Source organism: Grus americana, chromosome 9 (assembly GCF_028858705.1).
Source record: "Grus americana isolate bGruAme1 chromosome 9, bGruAme1.mat, whole genome shotgun sequence".
NCBI classification, from domain to species: domain Eukaryota; kingdom Metazoa; phylum Chordata; class Aves; order Gruiformes; family Gruidae; genus Grus; species Grus americana.
Window position 1 is genome coordinate 29,517,105 of NC_072860.1, and position 17,362 is coordinate 29,534,466.

The window sequence follows — 17,362 nt, forward strand, 5'->3', positions numbered from 1 at the left end:
AGCTTTTCTCCTGGTTGCATGAATAACCTGGCATCTATTAAGAAGTGAATTGACGGTGAGCCTTTTTTCTCATTGTAGAAATAGTTACGTCTCTCATCAGTCTTTACAAAACTGTGAAAAAGTAGTAACGCTGAAACCTCTGCTTTCTTAAGCTTAATGAAAAGGTTTAAATGTTATTGGATAGCACAGAACCACGTACACATGATTTCACAAGCCTCTTCTCCTTCGGCAAATATGCTACACAAGGCACGCGTGCGCGTGTTTTTCTCCTAACCTGCCCCCCGCTCCATCTCTCTCTGCTCCCCTTTGCTAGTGATTCTTCTGGGATGGGAGGCCACAAGACCTACTGAGTAGGACACGCGGCTGGGAGCAGAAAGCAGGGGTTTGTCACCAGTTCCACTCCTCATTTGCCATGATGCTAAGGGCAGGCAATGCAGCTACGTATTTGTTTCCCCTTTCTTCTCTCTTTACCACTTGACTAAAGACAGTAAATCTGTCTCTTGCTCTGTATTTGTACAGGGGAGTCCCAGTCCAAGCTGTAGGTGCTGCTGCCTCGGTAGGCAACAATCAATCTTACAGTTTTCTTTCTCGCACAGATACACTGATCAGCATCTTAAACTCTCCCAAAATAGAAGACTTTTAGTACCTCATCTTAACACGCATTGAATTCCTTACTACAGGAAGCGCCTAATACTTGAAACAAGCAAAGTAGGAGATGATAAAATTCCTGGAGATGCAAAGTTCTCAAGACGTAGAGATTCTAGCAGGGATTTGGGAAGAAGCAGTGGTAATACTTCCACCAAGTAAGCAGTGGTAATACTTCCATCCCGTCCCTGGATCCCAGGGAGAAGAGATCCTCTCCACGTCCCCTCCTCAGGAAGCTGCAGAGAGCAATCAGGTCACCCCTCAGGCTCCTTCTCTCCTAACTAGACAAACCCAGAGTTCTTCTCTAGGGAAGTGATACATTAACAATAACGCTCAGCAATTATAGTTGTCACAAACCTATATAAGCATTAATCCCGCATATCTGAACAGTTAACAATTACCACATCCATTTTTACTGAAGGAGATTGTAGGGCCCATTTAGATTAAATGGGAAGATAGTTTGCAGTTCATGCTGGCATAAAGCAACAGCATTGTTGCTTGGGAGATCATTTTAATTGACCTCACAGGAATTGTTTCAGCATGACACCATCAGTTCAGGCCACGCTGGTCGTTCTGACATGACTTCCTCAGGACGGCACAGAGTATCAGCAATCCAGATCTGTGGTGTAACGGCTTCCACACCTGACCTCACTGGCAAGGTCTTGTACTCATCAGAGCAGAATGATGCGAGCCTGGAGGTACGCATTCCGGGGTTCTTGATCTAAGTGTGCTAGTGTGCTCAAGGGTTAATTAGTAAGGTCTTCTTTAAGAGGAATTTTATCTTAGGATGTTCAGGTTTGCGCAAGAAAAAGGTCATTAGTCAGGGTTACAAGATGCTGATCAGAAGTCCTTGTTATCAAAACCATCATAGCACAAAATGGTCTGTAGGCGTTAAACCCCATCCCTCTGCTAAAATTGGTGTCATACGTGCTGAAGGATAGAGGTCTTGTCACAGTGCTGAAAAATACTTGGGCTGACATACACAGAAGTGTATCTGGTGGACAGTTAAAGGAGTCCTAACTGAGTCAGCCTTACGAATTCCTCATCCACACTGACTGTGTGCTGTAGTGCTGTAAGTTCCACTTAACAGATGGGTGATTGCTTTTCTGTTGAAAGTCTGCAGAAAACAACTTGCTGTATCGTATTTACAGCATCCATGTCGGCTGTGCTGGGCACGTTTGCTGTCTCAGGTGTATCATTCTGCGTAAATGTCCCCATGTTAAAAGGTTGATCCTTAAGCTTACTCTCCATCATAGTTACGATAGCTGCCAAACGTACCAATTCCTTGCAGTATGTGCCATATGAAGTGGGTTTCTTAAAAATGTTTTGGGGCTACATCAGGAAGCTGGGCATAATCAGTTTGACAATGCCTTCTCTTATTAATCGGTCCCCGTATATCAGGCGTGCCTCAATGATGATTTTTTAGCTGCATAGTTCACACAGACCATAGCATTATTTATCCTGTGCAGACATTGAAACAACATCTCATGCTTTTCTCACTGTACAGTCTGGTTATTTTTTCATTGTCTTTTATCAGGATTTTCATCAATGTTTCCCCACAGCTTCCAGATTGTTCACAATGCAGATGCAGCAGTTCTGTTCACTGGGCTGGGCAACAGCAATCACGTTACCCATGCCCTGCATTCTTTACATTAGTTGTTCATAGGAAGATTAATTATAGCTAGTACTAACTGGGGACAGATGGACACTTGGTCGTTTGTTTTAAAAGGCACGATTGACATAGTAAGAAGGCCTAAGCTCCATTTGCTTCTGTCTGATGCGTCTGTTAGTGACTGTTCATGTTTTGAGGCAGCCTATTGCCTGTGGAGGTCAGTTTGTTACAGCAGTTCAAACTGACATAGTTGTTGCGGCTGGCACTTAAGATCTGAAGCAGGTGGGTTTGAGTGGGTTTTGAACCTTAGAGTTTTTCAGTACTATTTTTGTGGCCGTATTTTTATTTTCCATAAATATGTAGCGTATCTAGAAGCCCTGCAACGCTCCTGACCAAAACATCTGATGAATTGAACTCCACTGGTTCACGTTAACATTTTGTCAGTGCTAAGTATAGGCTACAGATCCTTCCCGTTCTCTGTTCCCCCGTATCTTCTGGAGAAGCCCTGCTTAAAGTGACGGGTTTAGTATTTCAGGAAAGGCTCAAGGCATCTTTTTTGTTATTTGAGGGGTCCTATACGTTCTTCTAATAATTATTATTTACAAGAGATGTTCTGAATATTTTAGATCACATAGGGACGACTGCTACAAAGTTTCTGGATTTTATTGCTGTGTTCTCTGCTACAAGAGGCATAAAATTTGTACGTAGGAATTCCCAGCCATTTTTTCCATCTAAATGTATATTTTATAGCTTTTATAAAAGCTGTAGTATGGAATTATTTGTGACATGATTCTCGCTTTAAAAAACAAACAAACAAACAAACAAACAAAACCCCACCCCACTTGTACAGAAGTTGAAAATTGTTTTATTTAAATGTTTAATGGGTATAATGGTCCAGCTGAAAGTTCGTAGGATTTAGCCTGTAGTTATTAAGCACTTAACATCAATACGGCTTACGTTCAGGAGGCCCATTTGGATAAACAACTGTATCACTTATGTGAATATATGTTGAAGAAATGTGTTGCATTTAGGAAAAGGTACAGCATGCTCTCTTTGAGAAGAATGAAGCCAGTGACAATTATGAAAAGCACAGCAGAAAATATTTTGGTTCCAGCATCTCCTTCAGCCCTGGCACATTTAATGTCCATAGCTTCACTTAAATTAATGTGCTTTTTCCTTCTAGCATTTTAGGTATACTTAGAGCCACTGGTAGGCTTCAAATACTATATGGAAATTATTAATGAGACCCTTTTGTGATTACTTGTATTAGGACAGAGCTTCGATCTGGCATAATAGAAACAAAGGAGAGCACGCTGCATTTTCCTAATGATTACTATTTATACACTGTTTTCCTGTTCAGTTTTGTATTGCTTCTTGACCGAACTTGGAAAGTTAAGACAGATCAAAGCTCTGCAGTGGTCCAGATAAGAAGTGAAAAAAGATCGGGAAGTGAGGCAGCAGGAGTAGCAGCGATTTGGAGCATCTGTGATAGGAGAAAGGATTGGGAGATGTCAGAAATTGGTAGGAGAGCTCTTAGGTGCTGCAGAGTCATGCTGGAGGATGTGGTTGTTAAACTATAAAGATGATAAACGGAGATGGACAGGACCAGAAGCTATGTATTACAGTAGGCTTCTTTAAATTTTTAATCTAGGTTTTTAAAAGCTGCGCATATTAAACAACTCTGTTAGGGAAAGCTGTATAATGCTTGTCTTGTAACTGCTCATCACATCTTTCAAAGACCTCAGTGTCCAAATATACCTTCAGAGCTAAGCGTGGTTGGCACGAAGAGAGTTTTAGTGCTGCTTGCAGTGTAACGAGGAAGAGAGTTTTAGTGCTGCTTGCAGTGTAACGAGGAGTGAGCTGTGGAATTCCACTTACTTAAATACGACATCTGTGACAATGAAACATGACCATGGACATGAGCAGGACATAAGCAACAAAATCTGCAGGTAGAAGTCTTTTACTAGATCAGCTGATTTAGTAGGAGAAAGTAGACAAGCTTTGGACACATGAGCCCTTCTTTAGTCTCAAATAAATCCATGGACTCAATAGCCTTACTGGATTTATGGCATATCATAATATACCTCCTCATTAACCTGTCTGTTCCATAGGCAACAAACTGCCTGTTTCTCTTCCCTAACATAGTCTCTTCTCTTATCCCCTTAATAACTTCTCTTTTACCTCAAAGCTGTCAGCTATCTTGTCTTTCAGAGATGATCTGATACGCACCTAGCTAAACTCTGAGCAATTGCTTTCTAGTTGTATTTAGCTCACCTAATTTTATTTAGTTCGGCCACATCTATTTTGGACCTGATGAAGGCCTCTGAATGTTCAAAAGCTTGTCTGTTTTTTTAACAGCTATAGCAACTGGTTTAATGCAGCATAATACCTCTATCTGTAAATCTATTGATTAATTTTTGAGGGATGAGAAAATTAATGAAGAAAAACTTGAACGCATACTGGACCCACCACCCTGAAAACAGCAGCAACAGGAGTTTTAGTCATTTAAGAACTCTTACATTTTACCTTTGTCTTCAAGCCTTGCAGTCGTCCTGGCTACCATATAAGGAAGCAGTCCAGAAATGCCGATCTTCATAATCCCTAATATAGGTATGTCTTACTCTGAACATTGCGAAGGCAAAAACGTTTTCAGGGTCACGTAACATTTGCGACAGATCTTGATATCAGTCTCTGGTTTAGGTGCCTTTCTCACCCTTTTCTTGTCTCCTTAGGCATATTCATTGATACTTAGACCTTTGGCTGTACCCTGGTGAGCTTAGTGGGGCAGAAACTTGTATTTGTCGCCTTCCAGCGTGCAGTTTTCTGAAATGTGCTGGGATATAGCAAGAGTAGTTAGTGCAACTTCTCCAGATTTGCTTTCTCTCTGTTGGAACAACAAGGTTATTAACAACCCGAGCTTTTCTAAAGCTAAGTACTGTTTATTCGGCCACACCATTTGTAGGAGTAAACCTCCTGTAAAACAACAAACTGTTTTCCCATCCAACCGGGCAGGCTCTCATTATTTGTATAGATCATCTGGTACCACCTCCTGGCACCACTAGGTGACCCTAGTTCAGTTCTCAAGTAGACTAGAAATAAACCTGCACAAGCAAACGCGCATACTCATGCGAGGGCCACCACTGAGGTGGTTCCCAGCCCTTCTTTGTTCCCAGACCTTTATTATCAGATCAAGCCAGTAAAATGATACCCCCCGTACCCTTGGGGTGAAATCTTTAAAGGGCATAAGTGATGCACATTTCCAATGTTGTTTTTCCTCTGTCTGCTTTTCCCAACTTTCTGTTAGGACTTGACGGCAGGACTTCTAGTTCTTTGAAAATGTGTTTCATGTGGCTGAGTTTGCTACGAATACATTCAGTGACAAACACTTAAATGTGTCCTTTATAACGGCAAAACAGAAGCGTCTTAGTATTTTGTGCCTTCCCTCGTGCATCTGGTATGTTGCTACGTTGCAGTCTTTGACTTACCCAGGATGTTAGGACACTGCAACAGGAATATTTTTATTCTTGGTTTCAAGATTGCCCCATTTGTAATTATAGAATGACTGAAGTCTCGCCCTACCTTTTTTCCTCACAGTGCCAGCTGAAACTATTTAGATTTCTCAGAGTTCCTTTTCAGCAAAGACAGAGAACAGACAGCAGATAATAGTTTCTGTAGGCTGTGGCCCAGCTCCCTGGCTTCTTTTATTATGGAATGGAAGAGAGAAGCCAGGCTCAGATGGAGCTCAGCTGAACTGAATGGGCCTGAGACTCACTTGGTTGCCGGGCTTACAGTGGAGTAAAAACCGGTTCCTCTGCATCTATATAGTGAGTGGGAATGCAGGAACATATGTAAAGGAAGGGGAAATGGTTGAGAGAAAGAAAAATACGAGGTAGGCCGGGGAAAATGAGAGGATTTATGGAAACTGAGGAGAGGCTGCAGAGGGCATAGCATAAATGAAAGTAAGTGAAATTTAAAGAGAAGAAAGGCTGAAAAGAATTTCAGCTCTAAGGAGTTTTCAGAATTGGAAAAGAGACCTGTAAGAATAAAAATAATGTTTCTTTCGGGGTTCTTGATGATAAGATAACAATGATGTAGTGTAGAGGGGAGAGACATGATCAGGGTCTTTGGCTGGGACGCTAAGTGAGATGAATTTTAAAAAGGCTTCAGTGCTGAGGCTAAGAGAGTAGGGAAGCTAAAGAATTGTATGGGAGAGAAGTCTGAAGACAGGCTGGGGTCCTTTGTTAGGTGGGGACATTTGGCAGCATCTCTTGAAACCACTGCCCAGAAAGACGTGTGGAAAATACGAGAGGCACTAGCCAAGCTTCTTTATAGCAAGACCTCCCTAGGAAACCAGTGGATTGTGATATGTAAGAATGAGATACAGTCAGCAGTATCACTGGGGCTGGCATACAGCTACTAATGCTGCAGGATACTTGGCATCCCACTTTGCTTCAATTATATCTTCTCTGCTCCATCTTTCCTTAACAGAGCTACTACTCTATTCACTTTCCAATAAAGGAATGGAATTAGCTGGAATAATTCTTGGTGAGTCTATACGCAGCATATGTTTCACTGTCTTACGTTGTACTTGGATTTAGTATGATGACAAAAACCCCAATACTTAAATAACCTTACCATTCTTGTTACTAATGGCTGAAATAGCAAGAAACAAGTATGCATCTTATCTGGCTGTAAATAAATTTTTAAAAATCTGAAAATTCAGCTTAAATTTTCATAAACGTTCATTTTCCCAACCAAGGTATGGGTCTGAAAACTGACATGCACAGACATAGTCACTTTTGAAATTGTACTTTTACTGAGGACTGAATCTTTCCTTTTTCATTTTGGTGGAGAGCCCATCCTGTATCAAAACTAGTGCTGCCTGCGGAACAGCAAGACTTCAGGAAAGAAGTGCTTTCACGCCACCCAGTATTTACCTATGTAGTATAAAGTGTACCGCATAGGGAAGGGGAATTCCTGTCCATCAGCGTGGAGGAGGAGCAGGAGGAGATCCAAATCCAGACAACGCTTTTAACCACTCCAGAACTTCCTCAGCCATTGCTCCTTGTAGTAACTGAAACATTTGCTTTGAGAGATTTAGAATTTGACTCTTACACTTTAATCCACGTGTCTTGGATTTGGTGTATAATGTTGGCAGATTTCATTAGCTGGGTTCAGATGATACGTGTTGTCAAAGCTCCATTCGTATTGAAGCCCGTGTATGATTTTGATGCTGGGCCTGTACAGTCAGTCTGTCCTCATAAATACTTCTCATTTCATGAGCAAAGATTTGAGTGCAACTCTGCTTAAGAATGGATGGGGAAAGCACTGTGAATGAAGATTAATTATCTTTGGAGTCCTTCTTTCTATGTTGCTGTGTGAAGTTTTTGTCAAATAAAGATTTTCATTTTGCCTTGAAGAGCATTCAGTTGTTCTTGCTTTTCTTTTAAATACCAACCACTGTAAATTATTGTGCAAGATTTGGTTAAAGTATCTGATGCAACCTAAGGATGTTTTATTTGCAAAGTACTGCACAGAAGAGGAACTGTGCTAAAACCACATGCTGTTGTGTGTTTTCAGTCTTGACTTTCTCTGCCTACTATATAGAGTTGGGAAAAAATACAACTCTTAAAGCAATATATTCCTCAGCCTTCTCTTCATGGTGAATGCAGTTATTTAAGTTGCATGTGCTATATTCAGACTGGAAAGTAGAAGACAGAGGAGGCTGCCTTAATGCTCGAGGAATCTCATGTGAGACAGACAAAAAGACGACTGAGGTCTCAGTTTACCTCACAGTGCCCGGGAACATGCTCTCCTCGATTTGCGGACAGTGCACGTGTGGTGTCGGGGAGCAGCACGGCAGAGGGCAGGACCCCCTTCCCAGTGGCAGGGGCAGGTGCGGGTCAGGGACACGAGTCAGATGAGCAAGGCCTTTGGCAATCGCAGGCTCGGAGTTGGCTCCTGCCTGCTGTGGCTGCCTGGAAGCAGAGGTGCAGGCTGGGGTTTTCTTGGCCCAGGCTCACTCGGCACAGGGGCATGCGGGGCAGGGTCTGCTGAGAGGGCAGGTCTGACTTTCCCATCCCTTGTCCTGACTTTAAGGCCCTGGTTCCTGCCCAGCACCAGCCAGGGTGTGCAGTCGGCCCTGTGGACTCGGACAGCCGGTAGCTGTGGGGAGGAAGGCAGGCAGGCCCTGGAGCAGGGTGGTGATGTGGCGCTCTGGGGAGCGGACAGTCCTGCTGTTGCAGGCCTGCCTGAGGGTGCTGGCAAGTGACAAGACAGTTTTAAATCAGCTGGTGGTTTTCAGTGGCACTGCCTCTGGGTGTTGGACCGTGGAACTGCGGGGACCAAAAATATTATGTTGTCTCTAATGGAGATGAGGTAGCGCTCACAGTGATGCAGGTAGGTTCAGTGGAAGTGCAGCTTACTGCAATCCTATGGATTGATTCTTGCGTACGGTAGCTAAAATCAGACCTATAAACAGCATCTGTAACACGTTCCTAGTGTGTATCCTCCTGTTCTGCTACACTGTCAAAGGAAGTGGAAACTTCTAAAAGCTGTAGGCAAAAATTCCTCAGCTTCTTTTTACTGTTTACCTGCTTTTATGTGCTGTGGCGCGTATTGCTCAAAACTGAGGGTTCAATCACTCACGTTCCATCAATTGTTTAGAGTTCATTGCTTACAGTTTCTCACTCAGGGGTTACGGTTTATTATTTTATTCTGTGGGAGTCCGTATCTATGAATCAGGGCTTACAGTTTACTTATTTACTGATCAGGGTGCGGGATTTAAAATCTAACCTCATCCATAAGTTGTAAAGCACCAACAATCATTTGGGTTCCAAGATACATAGTTTACCACCTGAAGTTCAGGGTTTACAGCTTACTGTTAAATTAAAAGGTCCAAATCCTTAGATAATAAATTGTAAGCCCTGAACCCTGAACAGTAGGCTGTGAACCAGTTTAGGGGGTTCATATCTTTCCCCTGGTGCCAGCCAGCATTCAGCTCTGTGGTCTGATCTGAGGCAATGAGCAGGAGATAACTAGGCAAGTGTTTGAAGAAGTGGATCTGCTTGTGCGTGCCGGAAAGAGGGGCGTGGCATAGTTATGCCAAAAATACGGACACAGGAAGTTCCTGAAAGGTTAACCTGCAGTGACTACTTAGTCTGATTTCTTTCTTGCAGCAAACCCTAATGTTGTGGTAGTCTTCAAAATGGAGGTGGAGGGGCAGTGTTTGTGTCTTGTGCATTCTTTTGCCTTGTTTGTGTGTATTATATTAGTGTTTATGATTGTATACTAAATTTGGGTTCTTGTGCTTTTGCGCAGGGCTTTCAGTAATTGCATTGATTTATGCTTTTAGAGGATGATGCCTTTTACCATGTCTGTCAGCAAGCAGCAGATCAGAAATTGTTGTCACAACGGCTACCAAGGCAGTGGAATTGATACATGCCGGAGAGTGCCTGCTAGCCTTGAGCACCTGGCATTGTTGCATACAGCTCACTTGGCTGGACTCAGGTTTTCTGCAGCTGCAGAAGTTCTTTCTCCATCCCTCTGTCCAGCTCCTTGTCCCTCTGTTTCTATCCCTCTGCCTAACCATCCTTCCCACCAACTCCAGCCGTCTGTCCAGCTTGTTTGCTGCCCACCCCTTCCTGTTCCTCCTCATTGTCTCTTCTCGATCGAGCTGTCCAGCCCTCGTCGAGATGTCTTGCGCCGTCCTCCCCGCTCATCTCACGCATGCGCAGAGCCGCCGCACTCTGGCCTGCCTTCCGCTAGTCACAACCCGGTAGTGCAGCCGGAAGCACGCATGCGCAGAGCCGCCATCCTGCTCATTGTTACCACCAGTTGAATAATACCGAGTACTGCGGGGGGGGGGGGGGGAAACGGACGGCGACGACACGCATGCGCATTCCCGGCGCATGGGGGTGGCGTACGCATGCGGAGTACTGCCGCGGTGCTCGCTGCTGCCCTCGGCTGATCCCAGCACAGTGCTTCAGCCTGCTTTCTCACGCATGCGCAGTGCCGCCGTCTTCACAGCGATCTGCGGCTGACCGCGACGCAGTACTGCAGCTCCCATCCTACTCGCTGCTGCTCTCTCTCCATCACAGTCCAGTAACGCAGCGTGGAGACACATGCCCGTGCAGCACCGTCGCCCGGCTCACTGCTGCCCTCGGCTGATCACAGCCCGGTACTGCAGTTGGGGCGGCTCACGCATATGCAGCATCTCCATCCTGCTCACGGTTGCCCTCAGTTCATCACAACCCAGTACTGCAGTTCGCCACATGCGCAGTACCCACCACGTCCCACAGGTAACTGGCAGGAGCACCAGCTATATTGGCCGCTCCTTCTTGCCGCGCAGCTCGTCAGCCGACTATTTTGGCTTCTTGGTGCTCCTCGTTGTCGTGGGGGGGTGGGCAGTCAGTCTTGGAGGTGCTCCACAGAGCTCACGCATCTGTGCAGCAGCACCCTCCGCTTGCTGACACACCCCGGTGCAGTGGGCTCCAGTGCGCACATGTGAGCCAGCCGCGCTGCGAGCGCTGGGGGGTGGGACACAACAGAGAGCGGGACCAGTGCGGTACTGGACTGTGAGCGCTAGGGCGAGGTACGGAGAACGGGAGCGGTGCGGCATGAAACTGTGAGCTCTTCTCGCCGCTTCTCCCTTGCCTCCTCCCGCACGCAGCATTGGCAGCCACTGCATGCGCGGTGCTTGCAACCAGCATGACGGTGGCGTGCAGGCCTCAAGGGTTGGGACTGCTCGGTGCTAAATGCCCAGGGACACCACTGAGACCCTTCAGTGGCTGCAGGCTTGGGGGTGCCTCCTGCCTCCTGGGAGCATCGCTTCCTGGAGGCAGCACATTGAGGGGCTCGGCCCGGCCATGCTCGGCCCCAGGGCGTGTGAAGCAGAGCCTGCCGGGAGCGCGGGGAAGGTTTTCCCTTCCCTTCAGGGGCCCTGTGCCTCCTTTGCAGCAGCTGTCCTGTGGATGCTGACAGCTGGGAGCTGTGGGGAGGCAGGCAGGCCCTGGCGCAGGATGGTGGAGCAGCAGCTCCCTGGGAGGGGGCAAGGTGGCGGAGTGGTCCTGCTGTGGCAGTCCTACCCATTAGGTACTTAAGTGCATCCTCCAGTTAGTAACCTGAAAACTGGGGGAAGCAGAAAGGCTGAATGAAAGACACCCCCAGGCACCCTGAGGCCTCCCCGCCCCTAGGCACAGACTGTAAGTGCCTACCCAACTAAGGAAAATTTCCACTGAGCCTCCATGAGCCCTGCTTGCCCCATACAGTTGTCCCAAAGCCATGAGACTCCCCAGTCCTGTGTGCGCCAGTGGGTCGCACATTGCTTCTGCTATATGCCCAGGCACCCAAAAGCAACCTGCCAGCCACGTGCAGCACCCATAAACAGCACCCCTCTGGGATAGAACTCCCACTCTGATGTGAAACCTGATCGGCCATTAGGACAGGTGCCTGTGGTAGGGCAGCCTGGAGCTGCCATCGTCATCAGTACTCCATGTCAGTGCAGTCTGCCATTACAGCATCGTTTCTGGTGCCCAGGCAGGGTTGCCTCCCAGCGCGGCTTGAATCATGCTTGTGCCACTGGCATCAAGCGCTGTTTCCTGATGGATCTGTCTTATGCAAATGGGCGTCTTCCTTGCATCAGCCTCTTTCTGCTCCTCTTCTGCCTGTGTGCAGCAGAAACCTGGACTTGACTCTGCTTTCTGGCACTGTTCTGTCACTAGGACTTTCTAGCGATGTCTGTTTGACTTGGGCCACTTGTGTTGCCTCTTAAGCAGTGTGAGTGAAGCAAAACCCTGCTTCTGTCACTTTCTTAGAGTCTGTTTCCTGCTAGCTGAGTCTCTCCAGTGTTCAGAGTTTTTTAAAGGCCATGGGGCTTTTTCCCTGTCTTTGCTGAATGCTGCTTTCTGAGCAGTCTGAAGATGACCTAAAATGTTGAGTGCCATTGGTGTTGTGTGTCTGTGTTTTCTGTGGGAGAAGGGCTGGGCTGTTCTAAGTGGAGAAGCATAGGTTGCATGAGGAAGATGGACGACTCCCCAGGTCGAGTATGTTTTGCCTGTGACGGTAATTGGTGAGCGATCTCTTTGTCCTTATCCTCATCCATAGCTTTTTTTGTTGTATTTTCTCCCCTGTCTTGCTGAGGGGGAAGAGATAAAGCGGTTTGGTGGGCACCCGGTGGCCGGCCACGGTTAACCCACCATGCTTTCCTTGTATCAGGCTCCCTGTCCCTATTTTTTAATTCTTGCCTATGTTTCTTGTACCCCATCTTTTTGGGGTACTTTTTTCCTACCTCTCCATCCCTATTTTTTTAATTCTTGCGTATGTTTCTTGAACCCAGTTGCCTTTTAAGTTTTCTTGCTCCTTTTTCCTCTGTCTCCCTAACCTCATTTTAATTTCTTACCTGTGTTTCTTGTACCCTGTCACTTGTCAAATTTTCTTCCTGCGTTCTCCCTCTATGCAGCTCCATGTACCTGTTTAATTCTTGCCTATGATTCTTGTATCCTGTCGCTTTCTAAGTTTTCTTTCTACGTCTCCTTCTATCAATCTCTCTGTCTCTAAATCTTAGTTCTTCCCTCTCTGTCCTGTACTCTGTCACTCTGTTGAGAAATTCTTTTACCAAACAATGATTAGCTTTCAATTTAACAAGGCCTATGAGCGATTAATGTGTACGGAGAAGATATCCTAACTTTGAGAACAGAAACATCCCGGCAGGATTGCCCAAAGAGGGTTGATAAGGAAGAACAGCTTGGCCGTACAACAGAGTTGGGAAACATCCAAGGAGAAGAAATTGTCCTCAAGACCATAAAAGGGGAAAAAGGAGTGGGGGGCTAACTCCCCAAACGACCACCCAAGACCCTCGTGCACACATAGTGTAGTTTTGCAATGCCAACATTATGTAAATATAGTAGATAGGCGGAGACTTCTTGGAAAATGTATGAATATTCATGTCTTTAAGGTATATAAAGGATGAACTTTTGGTTTAGGGTATGCGCGATAGGTGGAGCTATCCACCGGCACCATGATAAAGAATGCCTGCTCTTTAATATTACATTAGTGTTAAGGAGTTCTTTTCTGGTTTTTCGGTAACAACTCTGTTACATTTTCTTTCTACATCTCCCTCTTTCTATCTCCCTGTCCCTATTTGTTAATTCTTGACTATATTTCTTGTACCCTGTTGCTTTTTGAAATTCTCTTTCTACGTCTACCTCTATCCAGCTCCCTGTTTCTTTTTGTTTCTTGCCTAGCTTTCTTTTTCCCTATCACTGTAGAATTTTTCCTCATCCCTTATCTTGTCTCTATCTTGTTATCCTGCTGGTCCCTTCCACCTCGCTCTCCTGCTCCCTGTCTCTCATATTCCTCCCATCTCTCACCTTGTTTTTTTGCAGTCTCTCTGCTCTCCTCTCTCTACACTGTTGTCCTATTCCCTGTCCCTCTCTTGTTCACAGCGTCCCATTTTCTTGCTCCCTGCCCCACACTTTGCTACGTCCCTCTGTCCTTCCTCCTGCTTTTCTCTTCCCTTTTCTCTCTCTGTCCTGCTGCATTTGGGCACTGAGCCTGGTGGCCAGCTCACTGCTCGGATTTCCTGTGTGCATTAATAAACTTTCCCTGCCTCCTCTGTGCCCCTGGATGTGCTTGCAGCCTCTGGGTGCAGAGTTCATGGCTGTGGGAAGGGGGTGATGTGCAGTGGGGCTTTGGCAATGGCCCCAGTTCCCGATGGGCTCCAGCTGGGGCTGGAGCAGCCCCACGTGTAGCCACCGAAGCTGAGGATGGGGCCGGCCCTGCTGTGTGAAAAGGGGGCTGCCTGGGCATGCCTGCTTGGGGGAGCTGGCAAAGGGGAATTGGCTGAGGAGTGAATCCAAGGGGGTCCTGCAGGCAAGTGCCTCCAGCGAGGAATGGCCAGTTCCTGTGGCAAGGAAGGGTCCCTCTGAGCCGTCCCTGACAGAGCGGATCGCCAGCACGTGATGCTGCGAGCTCAGTGCCTCTGTCAGCTACGTGTGTGAGCTGCCATGTATCAAGGAAGCCTTGCAGATGAGCAGCATCGGGGCCTCCACCACGTGCCGCTAAGCGGGCGAGGGTCAGGCAGGCAGCACTGCAGAGGAAGAAGGGGCAGAGGGAGAAGCGTCAGGGTGGTGAAGGTCTTGTGCCGGCACCAGGAGCTGCGGTGAGTTGTGCATCCTCTCCTGTGTCCTGGCCCATCTCTGCCGCCCTTCTCCAGATGTCTGCTTGCCTCCCCTTCCTCCTTCTCTGTTCACCCACCTACCTGTATGGCTCCCAAAAACTTATTCTGCCAACTCTGCCCAGTACCCCGTTGCCTTTTAAATTGTTTCTACGTCTCTCTCTAACCACCTTTTCGCTATTTTTTAGTTTTTCCACACTTCCTTGTACCCCATTAGTAGTTAAATTTCATGTCTGTGGCTCCCTGACCCTAGTTTTTAATACCTCCCTCTGCTCTGTACCCCATTGCTTTTCAAACTTTCTTTCTATGCCTCCCTCTGGCTCCTTTTTCCTATTTTCCTATTTTTTTATTTCTTCTCGCTCTTTCCTTTACCCTGTTGATTTTAATTTTTTCTTCATATGTATGTCTCTCTAGCTCCCTGGCCTTATTTTTTAATGCTCGTCTGTGTGAATTGTACCCTGTCGCTTTTTGAATTTTCTTTCTATTTCTACCTGTATCTTCCTCCCTGTCCCTATTTTTAAATTCTTTCTTGTGTTTCCCGTACCCCCCGCTTTCTAGTTTCTCTTTCTATATATCCCCCTATCCATCTCCCTGTCTTTATTTCTTAATGTTTTCCTATGCGTCCTGTACCCTGTTGCTTTTTAAATTTTATTTCTATATCTCCCTCTATCTGGCTCACTGTCCCTGTTTTTTTAATTCCTCCCTTTAGCTGGGGAACGGTCTGCCCAGGCACACCTGCCCAAGGGAGCTGACGAAGGTGAACTGTCTGAGGAGCGAATCCTTGCACAGGCAGCTGCCTTCAGCGAGGATCGGCAGTCCCTGCGGTGAGAAAGGACCCCTCTGAGCCATTCCCGACAGAGCGCACCACCAGCACGCGGTGCTGGGAGCTCGGTGCCTCCATCGGCCACACGTGCGAGCCGCTGGGAAGCCTGGTGTCAGCGGAGCGTCCAGGCGTCTGATGTAGAGGCAGGGAGAAAAGCATCGGGGCGCAGCAGGTCTCCTGCTGACGTCAGGGGCTATGGCAAGTCGCGTGTGCTTTCACGTGCGTCCCGGTCCACCTCTGCCGCCCTTCCCCAGATCTCTGCCTGCTTTTCCCTGCTTCTGTCTTCCCCTCTGCCAGCCCACCTGCACGTCTGGCTCCCCAAAACTTGTTACTTTTCTGCCAACTCTGCCTTGTACCACTTCATCTGTTAACTTTTTTCTGTGTTTTCCTCTCCCTATTTCTTAATGCTTTCCTGTGTTTCTTGTACCCCATTGCATTTTAATTTATCTATGTTTCCCTCTCTCCAGTACCCTGTCCATATTTTTAATTCCTCCCTCTGTCCTGTACCCTATCGCCTTTTAAATTTCCTGTTTCCTTCTATCCATCTCCCTGTCCCTGTTTTTTCTCTTTTCATTTTTGTTTTTCATGTCAAATCACTCATTTAAATTTTCTTTCTATGTTATCCTTAACAGGCTGGAGAGGCAGGCCCGTGCGAACCGCATGAAGTTCAACAAGGCCAAGTGCAAGGTCCTGCATGTGGGTCAGCGCAATCCCAAGCACGACTATAGGCTGGGCGGGGAATGGATTGAAAGCAGCCCTGAGGAGAAGGACTTGGGGGTATTGATTGATGAGAAGCTCAGCATGAGCCAGCAGTGTGCACTTGCAGCCCAGAAAGCCAACCGAGTCCTGGGCTGCATCAAAAGAAGCGTGACCAGCAGGTCGAGGGAGGTGATCCTGCCCCTCTACTCCGCTCTGGTGACCCCACCTGGAGTACTGCGTCCAGCTCTGGGGGCCCCAGTACAGGAGAGACATGGAGCTGTTGGAGCGAGTCCAGAGGAGGCCACGAAGATGATCAGAGGGCTGGAGCACCTCCGCTATGGAGACAGGCTGAGAGAGTTGGGGTTGTTCAGCCTGGAGAAGAGAAGGCTCCAGGGAGATCTAATTGCGGCCTTCCAGTACCTGAAGGGGCCTCCAGGAGAGATGGTGAGGGACTGTTTATCAGGGAGTGCAGTGACAGGACAAGGGGTAATGGGTTCAAGCTGAAGGAGGGTCGATTTAGATTAGATGTTAGAAAGAAATTCTTTACTGTGAGGGTGGTGAGGTACTGGCACAGGGTGCCCAGAGAAGCTGTGGCTGCCCCATCCCTGGCAGTGTCTAAGCCCAGGTTGGATGGGGCTTTGGGCAGTGTGGTCTAGTGGAGGGTGTCCCTGCCTGCAGCAGGGGGGTTGGAACTAGATGATCTTTGAGGTCCCTTCCAACCCAAACCATTCTGTGATCATCAGAGCTGCTCTTGGTCTGCCTGCAAGCCGTGGGTTATGATTTAGAAATACGTTCGCCTACCATTCCTTACGGTGTGGTTTTGGTTTTTATTTTTTCAAAGAAAGGGTGGCTTTTTCGTCGATCTCTTTGTGAGAGTATCAAATCAGGCGGCGGTAAATACGTAGAAGCAACTAGGCGTACTACGGCGTGTACCGGACAGCGTTGGCGTGCCGCTCTGCTAGCAGCGGAGAGCCAGATGAGGATGCCCGTGGTAAGTACTCGTTCTGCCTCCGGCTGAACGGAAAGATTCTCATGTTGAGCGTTCCTGGGCTTGTCTGTGTGATTAGCGTTACTTTTTTTTTTTTTTTTTTTTTTTAATATGAAACAGGGTCAGATAATTGTTGATGAGTGGGACTTTGCGTACTCCTTTAGGTAGTTTTTCGTACTGAACCTTAGATCGGTTACAAAACTTAATCTTTGTGCAGTTTACACGTTTTGTAGCAACTACAAAGACATTTATCCTGTAGGTAAGCTGAAAATAAAAATGCGGTTTCTCACCTGATTTTTCTTTCGGAGGAACGCTCGCCCCCAGCGGCTGGTTTTTTTTGCTAGTGTTGTCGGGGGGAAGGAACGGCGGCGCTTGCCTGGTTTCTTCCCCTAGCCAGGGACCTGAAACTTTGTTTTCCTC

At 46.9% G+C, this 17,362-nt stretch overlaps 1 long non-coding RNA gene across 2 annotated transcripts in view; it reads left to right on the forward strand.

Moving 5' to 3' along the window:
- LOC129210318 (uncharacterized) overlaps nucleotides 1–7,637 on the forward strand; it is an 11,718-nt gene extending 4,081 nt beyond the window's left edge. The window contains exons 2-3 of one of the 2 annotated variants that reach the window (XR_008578377.1): nucleotides 6,746–6,802; nucleotides 7,111–7,636. This is a non-coding gene — a long non-coding RNA (uncharacterized LOC129210318). Of the gene's footprint in view, nucleotides 1–6,745; nucleotides 6,803–7,110 lie in introns of both variants that reach the window. The other variant, XR_008578378.1, reaches the window with a different exon arrangement.
- The last annotated feature ends 9,725 nt before the right edge of the window (nucleotides 7,638–17,362 follow it).